This window comes from Thamnophis elegans, chromosome 5, assembly GCF_009769535.1.
Source record: "Thamnophis elegans isolate rThaEle1 chromosome 5, rThaEle1.pri, whole genome shotgun sequence".
Classification (NCBI taxonomy): domain Eukaryota; kingdom Metazoa; phylum Chordata; class Lepidosauria; order Squamata; family Colubridae; genus Thamnophis; species Thamnophis elegans.
The window spans coordinates 56,377,460-56,393,037 of NC_045545.1; the positions used below are offsets into that span (position 1 = coordinate 56,377,460).

Here is a 15,578-nt window from a genome sequence, read left to right on the forward strand (position 1 = left end):
GTTACAATCAATCATTTGGAAAAAGTTGTGAAAATCAAATGATAATGTAATGTATCACTTCTTCCCATTTAATACACAGAATAGAAAAACATATCAATTTATCATCAACTAAAAACACATAATTAATCAAAAAAGCAACTGACACTACTAGCTATCATGATAATAACACATTCTAGCTCAGCAGTCCCCAATCTTTGTGGGTTGGCAGCCCAGAAAAGGGGGGGGGGAGGAACCAGGCCGCACAAGTGGCAGTCGTTGACGTGCACGCATGTCCGTCCGCCTGCCATTTGCGGTCCAGTTCTAAATAGGCCATATACTGGGCTGCAACGTGGGGGTGGCTAAATAGGCCATGCTCAGTACTGGACTGCAGCCTGGGGGTTGGGTATCTCTGCTCCAGACTATCCCTAATAAAAATCTAACCAAAGAATACAAGATGTTACAAAACAAAACCCAACTCTCCTACTCATTGGTTGTATCCATGCCTTACTAGCTCCTTTAGGCAGTGTGGGTGGTCTCTGCATGTGTCTAGATAGACTTGACAGATGATTAATACCTTTTGGGAGAGGTGGTGGTAACAGCTGCCTTGAAGATGTGCTTACTTCTGAAGTGGCCATTTCTAAATAAACCTTATTAGGCAATTTCTGCCCAGACTCTAATCTCCCTTTTCTGGGGATATTTCCGGGAAACTGGAAAGATGTCAACTGCAGACAACCCTAATTTTTTAAATCTAGGATTCAGTCAGGGCATTGGCTGGAAATTTAGGGAAGAAATCGGGAAGGGAGAAGCTAGGAGGAACTGGATGGAGGGAGTTCACCCATCCTGATCTTAGACATCAGTGGCATTCAAACATCTACAATGGACTACTGTAAGGATTGGGGGTGGCAAACATGATGGCTCCCTTCCTTTCTGAAGTTTTGGAGCTTTGAAGTTATGAACAGGTGAACCCATGACTGCTCCATTTTGGGACACCATAGGATTCGGCAAGCTCATTTTATTTAAACTGAAGGTAAAAACATTGGGAGAGGTTATCCACTAATTAAAGGTATATCAGTATGAGCCTTACTGGAGATGCAGAGAAGCCTTTCCTATTTTTGAGGGGTTGGATGGATCAAACAAGCTAAAACTGAATCCCAAAACAATGGAGGCACTGTTCATGTATGAACTATTTGACTGTTTCAATTTTAATATTGGTTCTGCACTTCCCCCAAGCAGCCAATCTGAGATTCAGAAGAAGTAATGGAGTAGGAACCCAATTTAACAATTCTAGTCTAGCTTCACCAAGAACTTTAAGCTCTTGAGTATGTCAATATGTATCTGTTAATTTATATAATGGGCAGAAAAGACAACCCAAATATATATCTTACTATGGTCCCAGAAAACAAGTAAGTGCCATCAAAGATGATCTATGCAGAATCAAGAGGGCAGCAGACCCAAACAATTTTAGATTACTGAATGTAATCTTTGAGTCAATAATTATTCCCAGTAAAGAATTATTTGCAGTTCTTTGCAAAATAAGAACAGACATCTGATTGAATAATTACTAATAAAATAATATTACTAGCTGTTCCAAATTGCTTTGGGTAGCATATAAATTTAATAAATAAATAATTCCAAATACCCATATATTCCATAATAGCAATAGCAATAAGACTTATATACTGCTTCATAGTGCTTTTACAGCCCTCTCTAAGCAGTTTACAAAGTCAGCATATTGCCGCCAACATTCTGGGTCCTCATTTTATCCACCTCAGAAGGATGGAAGGCTGAGTCAACCTGGAGCCGCTGAGATTTGAACTACCAAATTGCAGCTAGCAGTCAGCTGAAGTAACTCTAACCACTGCACTACCTTGGCTCAGATCTAAATAACTTAAATCCAAGCACATTCTATCAAACCTCTGATTACGTTTGCCTGAAATTATTGTTCTTTTCTGCCAGATCAGAATAAGATGCTGCTCAAAATTGCTTCAAATCAAGATTGGGATAAGAAATTTTAACATTTATTTTAAGTATACATATTTGCCAGGAGTGGGATTCTACCGGTTCAGCCGAACCCTTAGCTCCGAAGATCAGCTGGGAGCGAACCGGTTCACTCCCACTAGCAAGTTGGCCCGCCCACCCTCCCCTGCGCTTTACCTACCTTTATCCTCTCAGCTGAGTCGCGCGGCAGAATGGATTGCCGTGCCTCAGCTCTTTTCCTTCCCAAGCAGTAATTTGGAAGATAAGTCTTCTCTAAACTGTACATGCATACTTTCAATATTCTCTTACTATAATTTTACAATAAGGTAGTATTGAACTACATGACATGGGTTTCCTGGTCTAGTTTACCTTGAAAGACTGATACTCTGCAAGGAATTGAACAAAGAACCTAACTTTATTTTACAGGTGGTTTTTCAAACCACCTGTTCAAATTTGTAAAGTGCTGAATGAGTGGCACTATGATAGAAACTTAAAAGAGTCCTAGCTATTGCAAAGTCCCTGTAGACATGTGATTACTATCTCTGTGCTCTACACCTGGCTCGTGATTATGATGTTACAGCAACATGCAATCACATGGTCACCATTTGTGATTTTCTTTGCTGGCTTCTGACAAAGTCAATGGCAAAGCTAGTAAAAAGTGGTCTGGCAACCATGTGATAGCCTTAGTTAATAACCTGTGATGATTTGCTTAATAATGGCTCTCATGCTTGCTGAAGTTGTCATTTCTAGATGGTGAAGTCACATGACATCATGCTTTACAACTATGTTGTCATTGATGGCAATTCTAGTCCCAATTGCTGTTGTTAAACCAAGAGCTACTTGTATACTTGATTACTTCTTGAAGAGAACGATCTAATGTATATCCTGTTGAGTCTATTACTGATTATTTCTACAAAGTGAATTAAAAAAATAAAAAAATATTTATATAAGGACCTGATTTCTAATCTCTGGTCTACGTTCAGTATTTCACAAACCCTGAAGCAATACAAAGAAGAAAACTCAGATTTTTGACTATTGTAACACTAAAAATATGAAATATTGTAAATTGATTTAAATAAAAATAAAATAATACCAAATCTGATATTTAAACTATATGCAACTAGAAGAGATTTCTGAAATCTTGCTACCCTAGACTCTGCAATGTAAGAGGTCTATTGCATCCCTGATTTTTTTTTTTGGGGGGGGGGGAGAGCTAGATTCATTAAAAAAATCAACAAACAAAATTATGTAGAATATATTTCTCCTTTACTGCTATCAGGGCCTTCTACCAATAATCAATATATTTCAGGAAATAATCTAAATTCAGATTAATAAGATTCATTAAACCAAATTTTAATATGATCACACAAGAATCCCAACAAGTATTTCTGGTTTCATATCTGAACTTTACATTTAGATCATTCAAAATAGTTAGCTCCTTTCTTTCTCCTTTCAAAGATTGGAGGAGTTTATCTCTTCTGAACATTCTATATTGCTCATGTAAGGGCTGCTGGCACTATCTGTGTGAGAATCTCCATAATAAACAAAGGCTCCGTAATGAAATCACAGTCTTAAAATTCAAGAAGTACTTCTTCATCTAGATTATAACAGTAAACTAAATAAAAGTAACCTAGAGAAACTGTTGCTGAACCATGCCTGAAATTTGTCTCTGTAACAGCACAACTAAAGAAGTAACTCCAGAGATTTGGTATTTATAGGATTCTGAAGCAATCTAGAAGTTTCATTCTGTATGCCAATCACTGGGGCTGTTTTGCATGCTCCTTATTCCTCTTATTTGGCCCTTGAGTCAATGTTTCACCCTATGTAGCATAACAGCAGCATAGCTTCTATAATGTACACCTAATTTATTACACGTTGTAAAAATTGTTAAGGCAGTTTAATACACACTCCCACATAAAATGCATTAAACACAATGGAATTTATTTCAGGATAGGACTGCATTACAAGGCCTTTACAGACTCAAATCATGAAATTCTTGATCCTCTAGAAAACTACTGGTAAAATAAACAGTTAAATTGAACTGTGGAAACTTGGCACAGCTCTTTTCTGTGTTCCTAATCATTTTGTTCTGTTGAGGAGTCCTCTGCTTCTGCCCCCTCATCCTCCTCTTCCATGGAGATATTCATAACTCATTATAGTCACAGCTATTGACAGTCACACCTAGCAACCATTTTCTGTACATCAAATAGTTATCTGTTTCAAGCTACATTATTTCAAAGCCAATTTAGCTTCTATTTAGTTTTATCATATGCCTGTTTGTTTTAAAATGCATTCCATTTCTTTTTTAAAGCTTATTACATAAACATACAATAGTGAGAAATTACATGTGACATTTTCATATATGAAAGCCAAAGGTTCTATGATCTAGAAGCATTCATATTCTAAAATAAAGTAGAAACCTGGGAACTGAGAAACTAAGAGCACAGATACTCCACTTCATTTCACCAAAAAACTAAGAAGTATAATCATTGTAAGATTTTCTTTGATTAGGATTACAATTAACTTGCCTAATTCATAACAGTGGCACTAGTATTAAATAGTGGAAATTAACAAGAATATCTGGAAGCAGCTTATGAAGTAGCCATCCAGGACCTTAAAAATGGTGCAGCCACGTGATTTTTTTTAAAGTTGCTTCATAGATAGCATAGATATAACACTTGTTGAACACAATGGTGCCCTTGGTCATCACAGTAATAAAGGTTTTATAGTAAAAGTGCATTATGGCCCCAGGGATACAGATGTTTCTAAACAGATTTGAAGACAACCTTCAAACCCTTCTCAAATTGTTATCATATTGTAAAGTTTCAGTCACCAAGCAAAAAATCATTAAATATCTAGCCTTAATCATATTAAAATAATTCAGTTCAGTTACATTTAAATGAAACTGTATTAATTTCATTGTCTTTGAATTGTCTTTATTTCAATTGTAACCACTTTTTAGAATATAGCTCCAGAGTGATTACTCAAAGGCACACAGATTCAATATGAAAAAAAAGTTGTACAGCTCTAAACTAGAAACTTCTAAGGCCATAGAGACAGGCTGAAAGGTCTGAATGACTTTACATTTGGCTTCAAATTTGAAGATTTACAAGATTTTAAAAGCAGTTTTTCTTAAATAATAAATCCTGTCAAGGGTATTCTAACAATGTGGTTTGAAGGAAGAATATTAGGTATCAGCAGATAAGTAGGCTGCATATTCATGTACTTTACCTCATCTGTTTTTGATGGCATTAAAGGCTAGCAAATCTTATTTTACAGAAGTGATGTGATGGCAGCTATCAGAAATTGTCTTCAAACTCCATAGCCTGTTTGGGTACCTGATTCAAGATATTGCTGAAAAAGGAAGGAAAAAGGAAGTTACTTGGAATCTGGAACCAAAGAAATAGCATTTAAAGTAATTTTTACAATCTGCAAATTAGACCCAAATTTCAAATTAATTGATACTTTTATTTGTAAAGTCTTGAAAGCTTTTAAAAATCTATTTTTTTCCCAAAAGATCAAGGTTCTTTGAAATATGGCGCCACAATAGGAATGGGATTTGCAAACATTCTCAACTATTCTCCAGCTAATTTTAACTGTTGCAAAAGTGAATGTTGCAAGATGGATGTTTTGTATTGCCACTTTACCCATAGATCTTTCCTTAAGAGATCCCAAGTTAGTCAGCACTATCTGCTACATCCTGGAGGATAGCTATCAAATTATGGCAGTATTAGTAGAAAACTGCTGCAGTGCACAAGACATTCCTTTTTGAAAAAAGTCCTGTTGCATTTTGTAATATTTTCTTTGCTTTTAAGAGCCACAGTAGGAAATGGTGCAGGTAGTTCTCAACTTATGACCTTTAAAGCAGTGGTGAAATTCAATTTTTTTTACTACTGGTTCTGCGGGCATGGCAGGGGAAGGATACTGCAAAATCTCCATTCCCTCCCCATTCCAGAGAAGGATATTGCAAAATCTCCATTCCCACCCCACTCTGGGGCCAGCCAGAGGTGGTATTTGCCGGTTCTCCAAACTACTCAAAATTTCTGCTACTGGTTCTCCAGAACCTGTCACCCCTGCTTTAAAGACAGTTTAAAGTTACAACAGCCTTATGATCTGTACTCACATTTATGACCATCATGATCACCATGATCTTGTGATTGCAATTCAGATGCTTGTCAGCAATTGAATTGCAATTGATTTAGAGCCATAGTGGTGCAGTGGTTAGAATGCGGCATTGCAGGCTAATTCCGCTTACTGCCAGGAATTCAATCCTCACTGGCTCAAGATTGACTCAGCCTTCTAAGGTTGGTAAAATGAGGACCCAGATTGTTGGGGGTAATATGCTGACTTGATAAACTGCTTATAGAAGTCTGTAAAGTACTATAAAGCGGTATATAAGTCTAAGTGCCATTGCTATAGATCTATGACTGGTTGCAGCATCCTGTGGCTTTATGATTCTGATTTGTAACAATTTCTTTTTACAATTTCAGGCAAAAAAAGACAGCAAAAAAGTCCACAGAGGAAGCTAGTTTAACAGTTGGGTAATTTGCTTAACAACCTCCTTAAAGATTGTTGTAAATAAGGCCTAACTCAACTAACTCAGGAGAAGTCCTGAAATTTCATTGATTTATTAAAAATGTTTAAATAATTATAATTATATATAAAAATATATTTTGGTTTTATTATCCATGCTTGCGAGTATCCTTATAAATTGCTTTAAATAGTAATTCAAAATTTGATGAAATATAAGCCTTACTCCTAATCACAGTTAGAGCTAATGCAGAATTAAAATCAACAATGGCGACCACAATTACGACTGCCCATTCAACTGTTTCTTTGTTTAGTTCACATCAAATGAAGGCTACTTCTTTTCCTTGCTCTTTTGGTCTTTGAATGCTTGGACAGAGCAACAGAGGGAAGGAGAAAACGATAGTTGGCATTTATCTGAACGTCGATTGTAATGATGGGAGTGGGAGGTACTACCATTGGGCTGTCGTCAATCCTGATTGGTCCATAGACAGAGAGAAAATGTTGCAGCCACGCCTCTATTCCTTCTGCCCAGTTCCTCGGGGTCATAGGGAGTAAAGTCCTGTAATAAAGGTCACAAGGATACCCCCTCCCTCACCGCTATTCTAAATAGGGTGGGAGGTAGCACCTCCCGCTCCCATCATTAGAATCAACGTTCAGGAAAATACCAATGATCGTTCTCAATGATGGGGAGCAGGAGGTGCTACCATCGGGACCTACCCAAGCTACGGTCCCTAGGGAGAGAGATAATTTATGATTCCATAGCAGCTGCGGGAGCCACTATCTGCTGCAACACTTTACGTCCAAAGGATGCTTCAGCCGACAAATAAGCGTCCATTTTGTAGTGTCGAATAAAGGAAGTAGGGGATGCCCAGGGGGCAGCCCTACAGATATCTTCAAATGGTGCTCTAGTCACCCATGCCTCCATGGGGGCCGCACTGCAGGTAGAATGAACAGTAATGCCCTGAGTAGGAACCTTGCATCTGACTTTGTAGGCCAAAGAAATAGCTTTCCACAGCCATCTGCCTATTGTGTTCGGGGTTACTCTAGCACCTTGAGTGGCTGGTTGGAAAGACACCAGCAATGCTTCCGACTTACGAAACGAGGCCGTTCGTCTGAGATAAAATCTCAGTGCCCTATGTACATCCAGCCTGTGGTAGAGACATTCCCTAGTGTGGGGGGGGAGCTGGGCAAAAGTTGAGTAATACCTCCTGCGCCCTGTGAAAGGGAGTATTAACTTTGGGGAGGAAGGAAGGGTCTAGCTTTAGTATTACCCTGTCCTGATGGAACATGCACAAGTTGTCACGACATGAGAGAGCCCCGAGCTCTGAGATACATCCACTTTCAGAGTCAAGAGCTGAAGAGAGACTGTGCATATGGGTTCAAAGGGTGGTTCTGTCATTGCCTGTAGGACCAAAGGCAAATCCCATGTAGGGAACCTGTGTATAACAGGAGGGACAAGATTGGCTGCCCCTTTCAAGAACCTCTTGATTATAGGTAGGTGTGACAAAGGAAGCTGACCCTCCCCCGGTAGAATGGTAGAAAGCAAAGCAATTTGTTGGCGCAAAGTATTGTGGGCAAGGCCCGTCTAAACCGTCTTGCAAAAAATCTAAAACCCGAGGTACAGAGGCGTCCACTAGAACTATAGACGCTGCTTCGCACCACCTGACAAATGCCGACCACATGGCATCGTATATCCTGGTGGTCGATGGACATCTGGATGCCTCCAAGATGGAGATAACTCTATCAGAAACATCTGCCTTGCTTAAAATTCCCCTTTCAAGTGCCAGATGGTCAACTTGAGCCACTGGGGCTCCAGGTGTATCAAGACCCCCTGGCACAGATAGATCTCTTCCCTGGGAATCCTCAAAGGTGGGGACGCGGAGATCTGGATTAGGTCCACATACCACGGTCTCCTGGGCCAGTCTGGTGCTAAAAGGATTATCTCCGCCCCCTCTGACACTACCTTCCTGATGGTCTCTGGAAGAAGGGGAAGGGGAGGGAAGGCATAGAGGAGGCCCAACGGCCACCTGCATTTGAGAGCTTTGATGTCGTCGGCCCCACATGTCTGATATCTGCTGACAAATCATAGAAGCTGTGTATTTGCTGGGGTCGCAAAGAGGTCGATCACTGGCATCCCGAACCTGTGGCAGATGCGGTGAAAAAGATCTGGATGGAGTTGCCACTCCCCGTGGTCCACTGTAACTCGACTGAGCCAATCTTCCTGGTGATTGGCAGTCCCGGAAATTTGGCTCGCTATGATCGAGTCCACATGTGTTTTCACCCGCCAAATGAGTCTGTGCGCCTCTGTCCACAGAGCTATGGAATGAGTCCCTCCTTGCCGGTTCACATGAGCCTTTGTGGCAATGTTGGCGGTGAACAGTAACACGTTCTTGTGTTGCAAGTCCTACTGGAAGTGAAATAAGGCCAGACGGTCCACCTTGAGCTCTAGATAGTTTATGTTGTGACATAGATCTGTGGCAGACCAGCGTCTCTGTGTCATCTTCGAGCCCATCAACACACCCCAGCCATAAAGACTTGCATCTGTAGTCACGGTTACCTTCGTCGACTCTCTGAACTGTGACCCACAGTTGAGTGCTGCAGAGAGCCACCACCGGAGCGACAGGCGGACCTGCGGAGACACTGGAATAGCCAAAGGTGAGTTGCTCAGCATCTCTCTTTCATATGGGATTAAGGTCCACTCCAATGTCCTGGCATGAAAGCGCGCCCAGGGGACTATTTGTATGCACGATATCATTATGCCTAAAAGACGTGGAAGGTCTACTATAGGGACCACTCGCTTGAAACGTATCCTCCGGACTAATTGTTGTAGTTTAGACCCGCCGTCCTGTGACAGGAAAACCACCCCTCCACTGGAGTCTATTACCGCTCCCAGATGTAATAATCTTGTGGTGGGTGTGAGGTGGCTTTTAGTAAAATTGACCAAGAACCACACCCGCTGAAGGGTGTCAATGGTGAAGTGAAGGTCCTCCACCACCTGATCATAAGAGTGAGCTTGTACTAGGACATCATCAAGGTAATATTGGAGCCGTACTGGAATAGATCAAAGATAAGCTGCCACTGCTGCCAGAACCTAGGGGAATGATCTTGGGGCTGAGGCCAGCCCAAAGGGCAAGGTCTGATATTGATAATGTGACCCCTCCTAAGCGAACCTGAGGTACCTATGGTGGGAAGGCAATATCGGAATATGTAGATACGCTTCAGTAAGGTCTATAGAGGCCCTGAAATCGCCGTCTAATTCCTTGTAATATTGACCTCAATGAGGCCATTTTAAATATACGGTATACAATATACCTGTTCAAACATTTCAGATCTAGGATCACTCTCCACCCCCCACCCCCCAAGCTCTTCAGGACTATAAACAGATTTGAATAAAATCCCACCCTTGCTCTTCTAAAGGAACTAGCTCTATCGCTCAAATTTCTAGTAAGTGTTGAATTGCGAGCCTTGCAAGATCCCACACATTTTTCAAGGGCCCGCTGTCTGCGCTGCTCATCCCGCAGCGTGGCCCTGGATGGTTATTGCTCTGCACATGCCTTGGTGGCCTTAGGCCCGGTAGCAGCCCTGGGGGGGGGGTTTCCTCCGTTACCCGATGTTCAGAAGGCTTCTTTGACCTGGTTGCCATTGTTGTTATTTAAATATGCTGCGCGCCACTGCACACCCCATTATTTTACTCTGTGCAAGGTGGCTCTCCTTCCCACTCTGCAGATAAGTACAGCCATCAATTCCAGGTAGCTGGCAAAGATCGACCTCTATTTTGAAGCCTAGTGGCCAAAACAAAATGGCCTCCGCTCCTTAAAAGGCTCTCAAAATGGCCACCTGATTCAATTAATGGCCTCCTACTTCGCTAGAAATGGTGGGAGACCTCACACTTGAATTATTAAGCCTCTGGGGTGATCCCTGTCAAGAAGCCAGCTAAGCCGGCAAGAGTGCGATGCCAGGCAGCCAGTGAGCTGCATAGAGGTGAAGTAGTGGCTGGCTGGCTCGTTGAAAGGGAAGGAGAAGAAATCGCATCAGAAAAGGTACTTTTAAAAGGAGCGATTTTTCCCGATATATGGGGCTACAGCCACGCGAGCCCCTCTAATTGGGAAGCCAGCCGTCCTCTTACCTCTAGACTCTCACGTGAAGTCCTAGGCTGCCGGATTTAAGCCGAATGGCAATCCGTGATAGGCAGTGATGCCCGGTGCCCCCTTCGCTCGGAGCTACAGCTGTATTAATTTGTAAACTCAATTTAGAATAAGCCAATTTAATCAAATTATTTTGATTTTTAAAGGTAAATTTCGTAATTCCTACATTAGCCAAGAAACTAACAGCCTAATCGGACCATAGACTGAGAGGAACTTGGCAGAAGGAGTAGAGGTGTGGCTGCAACATTTTCTCTCAGTCTATGGACCAATCAGGAATGACGATAGCCTGATGATAGCACCTCCCGTTCCTCATCATTGAGAATCTAGGAAATCCTGTGGATCATCAACTTGTCCTGCCAAGTTTTAGATCAGTGAAGATGCTAATTCTTGAGTAGACTTGCAAGCGTTTCCAAAAAAATTGAAAAGAAGATGCAAAAAGTTTTATTTTTATTCTGAAAAGTTAACCAAGCTGATTTTAACAATCTTTACATGTTAAATTACTTCAGAACAATAAACACTTTTTTGTATAATTGATTTGTTCATAAAGTAATCAAGTCTGCTATATTAAATTTATAGTTTATGTTTGATTCTTAAAGTTAAATTCAGTTCGAGAATAATTTTGCCACAAAATATAAGAAGTTGTAATTTTCACAGATTATAAAAATATAGAAATAAACAGTCATCCACCCTATTTATAGGCCTTTCAGTCCTTTGAACTCTAGTAAAGCTCACAGGAACATATTCACCTCTCTATGAAATTAAACAACAAAACCTATGAGCAAAGTAAGCAGAGAATTCATTTCTCATGAAAATGGCAATGTATCCGGGAGGGGGGGAAATGACATTTTTTTTGCTGCTTAATTTTAATATAGGTCTGTTCATAATCCTATGTAAAAAAAAAATATGTGCTGCACATATACATAGATAATGCAGCATCCTATGAAATTTTGTACAGTCATAGATGCAACAATTTCAAATTGCAATAAACTGATTTTTGAAAGCTATGTTTTTGAATCAATACCTTGGGGATATAGCACTAGACAAAAGTAACTTGAGCATAAAGAACTAATTCTTTGGATCCCAGCCAAAGTATACTAGTCTGATTTATATCTAAATTAATTGAGCTATGTGGGTTTTTGTTGTAGCTCCCCCCAATAATGAGTATTTTGCAATCCATCTATCTACAATATCAACAGCATTTTAGACAGTTACCCTTTGCCAAATAAAATTAAAAAGATTCCTGTTTTAGAACACAAATTTTACTTCAAGGCAGAAAAGGATAACTTATGGCCATGCCTATCCCCGGTTTAATGAAAGAGGGGGGGGGAAGCATGATACATCACGTGACACAGCGAGTTTGACAGCCCTGATATATACACATACATACATACATACATACATACATACATGTTATATTTGTGCTGATAAATAAATAAAGGGAGACTAGTATAGATCTATTTCAAGCTATTTAGCTCTCATCAGCTAGCCAAACCCTTGTTGGGAATCGAACCTGTGCTCTATTGCCTCTTAGGCAGATGTGTTAACCATTGAGCTACAGGGCTCGACTCCTTATCAGCCAGGCCAGGGTGAAAGGTATATATTTAAAGTCACAACCCCTGGTATGCCCAAATATGGGAGGAAGATCACACTTCCATTCTCTGTCCTTCGGCTCGTATATATATTCATTCCAATATCATGACTAAATAAGAAAATCCCAAATAATTTAAGCAATATTTCAATTTAATATTATATTAATCTAATGCCTATCTGAGGCAGAAGCAAATAACTACTACTGTAATTTATATGCTTGTTTCTTAATTCAAATGTAAAAGATGAATGTCGCCTGACACTTTTCATATATATATATATACCGTATTTTCACGACTATAAGCCGCACTGAAAATCCTAAAATTTGATCCAAAACTGGCAGTGCGGCTTATAACCCGGTGCGCTTTATATGTGGAAAAAGATCTCCCAGCTGCTTTCGGGGCTTCCTGGAGCGCCAAGAACCTTCGCGCTGTTCTCCGCTCTTCACGACTGCAATAGATGTCCAGAAGCGGCTTTTGGGGCTAATGGGGATTGGATTTCCAGTTCGATAGCCCCTGCCGCTTCTGGACGTCTATTGCAGTTGTGAGGAGCCGAGGAGAGTGCGGAGAACAGCGCGAAGGTTCTTGGCGCTCCAGGAAGCCCCGAAAGCAGCTGGGGGAGGCGCACGGCTTGGTTTCTCCTCCCTGGACGTCGCAGCAGCAGCCCCAAGCGCACCGATCTCTGTGTTTTTCGCATCGGGGTGTGCTGCAAGAGCATGCCCCGATGCGAAAAACACAGAGATCGGTGAGTTTGGGGCTGCTGCTGCGACGTCCAGGGAGGAGAAACCAAGCCGTGCGCCTCTCCCAACTGCTTTCGCGGCTTCCTGGAGCGCCAAGAACCTTCACGCTGTTCTCCGCTCCTCCTCGCGACTGCAACAGATGTCCAGAAGCGTCGGGAAACGTGCGGCTTATAACCCGGTGCGCTTTATATGTGGAAAAAGTTTGAAAAATTAACGTTAATTGATACTGCGGCTTATAATCCGGTGCGGCTTTTGGTCGTGAAAATACGGTGTGTGTGTATATATATATATATATATATATATATATATATATATATATATATATATATATATATATATATATATATATATATATATATATCAGATTAGAGATGTTCATCTATAAATGCACTGCAAGATCAATTTTTAACATACACATGAGGAGTATCAAGAAAAGTTTGCAGTCAATAGCCATAAACAAACGACAGAAGGAAGAAATCCAGCCTCTTTAATTTCTAAAGGCCATGAAGAATAGTTAGCTGCTAACAGAATGGAAAATAAAGTCTCCCAAAGTAAGGAACCTGCCTACTTCTTTGGAGAATATGGGAATTCAACACCACCATGTATGACAAAAGCAGTCACAGACTGAGGCAGGAGATATGTAACAGTGACAGACATACAAATTGACCCAATCTGCATGTTTGGGTCAACAGTGACAACTTTCTATTCCATACCAATGTTTTCCTTTTAAAAAAAACAGTATTTTTTCCTATGTGTATTCTAAATTAAGGAATGTATTCTATAAAATCTTTATTTTCTACTAGATTATTGCTCATTCAGAGTACTAACTCTGGAGCTGCCCACCATCTTGGCTTTATGACTGTACACTAATCATTATTAATCTGGATGTTCTAATGTGATTCAGATATATAATTTCAATGAGAATATTTACATCTGGAGAATAATTTACTGATCCCTCCAGCTAATGAAAGTAGAGTATTGAAGAAGAAAGTAACATTATAAATACAAATAGATAAAAGATGAACAAAAATTTTACATTACGAGAAAGCAAAATTTGGTAACAAAAATACCCCAAAATAACTTTAATTCTGGCTATAACTTAGAGCTTCATAGATTATTTAATTTATATTTATGCATTATGTTCAGTCTATAGAGAAAAGACAAATAACCGAGTCTCCAATTTGGCCTTGGGCATTATGCTCCGGAACTATGAGTAAATATAATTCAGGATTTTGCAACGTGGTAATAGTAGATGATGATACAGCAAAATGGCTACCCAGAAAGCTACATTGTATCATTTCTCTTCTTCAAGCAATTCTGAAATACAAAAATCTTCTAAAAATGTGCTTTTGTAAAGGTGCAGTAAAATGTTTAATTTAAAAATAAAATTAAAAAGCCTACTTGTGGGTATGGGGTAGAGGAAGCCATAATCCTCTATTGTCTGTCTTCCTTGCAGAAATTTAAGCTTCATATTTGCTACTGTAGGAAATATTTCCTTCCAACTATGAATGCAAATATTGAGGGAATTGTGGAAGAAAATGGTAGGCAGAGTTACCACACCCAAATCAATACAAATGGCTACCTGGTACAAGACGAGAAAATGCAAAATATATTTTAGGTCTGTATTCTGGTTGGAACAGGGTGAGGGAAATTAAAGGGAGTTATCAAGTTTACAATCAAATACTATTTCATAAACTATTAATTTTTTAAAAAAAATATAGAAAATCCAGGAGAGAAAAATACCTCAAGAAAATGATTCTGCTCCCAGCAACAGCAAGTATCTTCCGGATACAAATTGAAGACTGTTTTTGTACGAGACAGAAATTAACAGCAATCATATCACCGGCTCTGAATATATTTCGCCAGCAACAAAATGGACAGGAGTCATCATTAAACTATATTTAATCAATAGTTTAAACTATATATCCTGCTGTTAGCATGAGTGAAAGAAATACGTGCTGATACCAAAATATTTCTGATTAAGAAAACAAGTTTTGTTATGATTTTAAAGATAGGTTCCCTCCCTCCCTAAAACTCATTTTTGTTAATATTATTTAGCTTGTTAAAGAAATAGTAGATTCAAACTTAGATGCGTCACAATCAATCACTAGAAAAAATGTAGTTAAGAATTGGGTCCATCTGGCTGCCAAAATGGTGCCAATAAAAAAAATAAAAATAGCAGTAGCTAGGGACACACATTATGTTTATTGCATGGCCTTGGTAAATTACATCTACACTATGTAATCCTAATGTAAAACACCAATCCCATTTTATAAGGAAGCCCTTGCATTTCAGAAAAGACTTCATGGTTGTTATTAAAAAAAAAACAAGCAGAAGTCTCAACATTGCTGTGACGCACATCTTATTATGCCCACTTTGCGGATGACAAAGAAAAGCAGAAACTGGCAAATTAGCCCAAGGTCACAAGGTACTAATGCCAAATCATCTAGCTTCAGGGCAGCATCAGAAATCTCAAAACCACCTGCAAACAAGTTATATACAAGCCTGTGGTTCACTTGTATTGCTAACCTGAGACATAAGAGATGAACTGTCAAATCTTTCCACAACAGTAGAGCAAAAACAACTCACCATAGCTTCACTTTTCATATGTTAAAGTATCT

General features: G+C 39.7%; 1 protein-coding gene and 1 long non-coding RNA gene across 5 annotated transcripts in view; one reads left to right on the forward strand and one right to left on the reverse strand.

Annotated features, from left to right (window-relative positions):
* The window catches only part of LOC116508924 (complement receptor type 2-like), a 59,375-nt gene extending 54,003 nt beyond the window's left edge, over nt 1–5,372 (forward strand). For both annotated transcript variants that reach the window (XM_032217767.1, XM_032217771.1), the window contains one exon: nt 5,236–5,372. The gene's annotated coding sequence lies outside the window, so the exon portion shown is untranslated. The remainder of the gene's footprint in view (nt 1–5,235) is intronic.
* The window catches only part of LOC116508930, a 44,564-nt gene that overhangs the window by 25,501 nt on the left and 3,485 nt on the right, over nt 1–15,578 (reverse strand). Inside the window, exons 3-4 of one of the 3 annotated variants that reach the window (XR_004255444.1) lie at nt 14,701–14,759; nt 5,188–5,310 (exon numbers count right to left, since the gene is read on the reverse strand). This is a non-coding gene — a long non-coding RNA (uncharacterized LOC116508930). Of the gene's footprint in view, nt 1–3,155; nt 5,311–14,700; nt 14,760–15,578 lie in introns of those variants that run through there. The other 2 variants (XR_004255443.1, XR_004255445.1) reach the window with 2 other exon arrangements.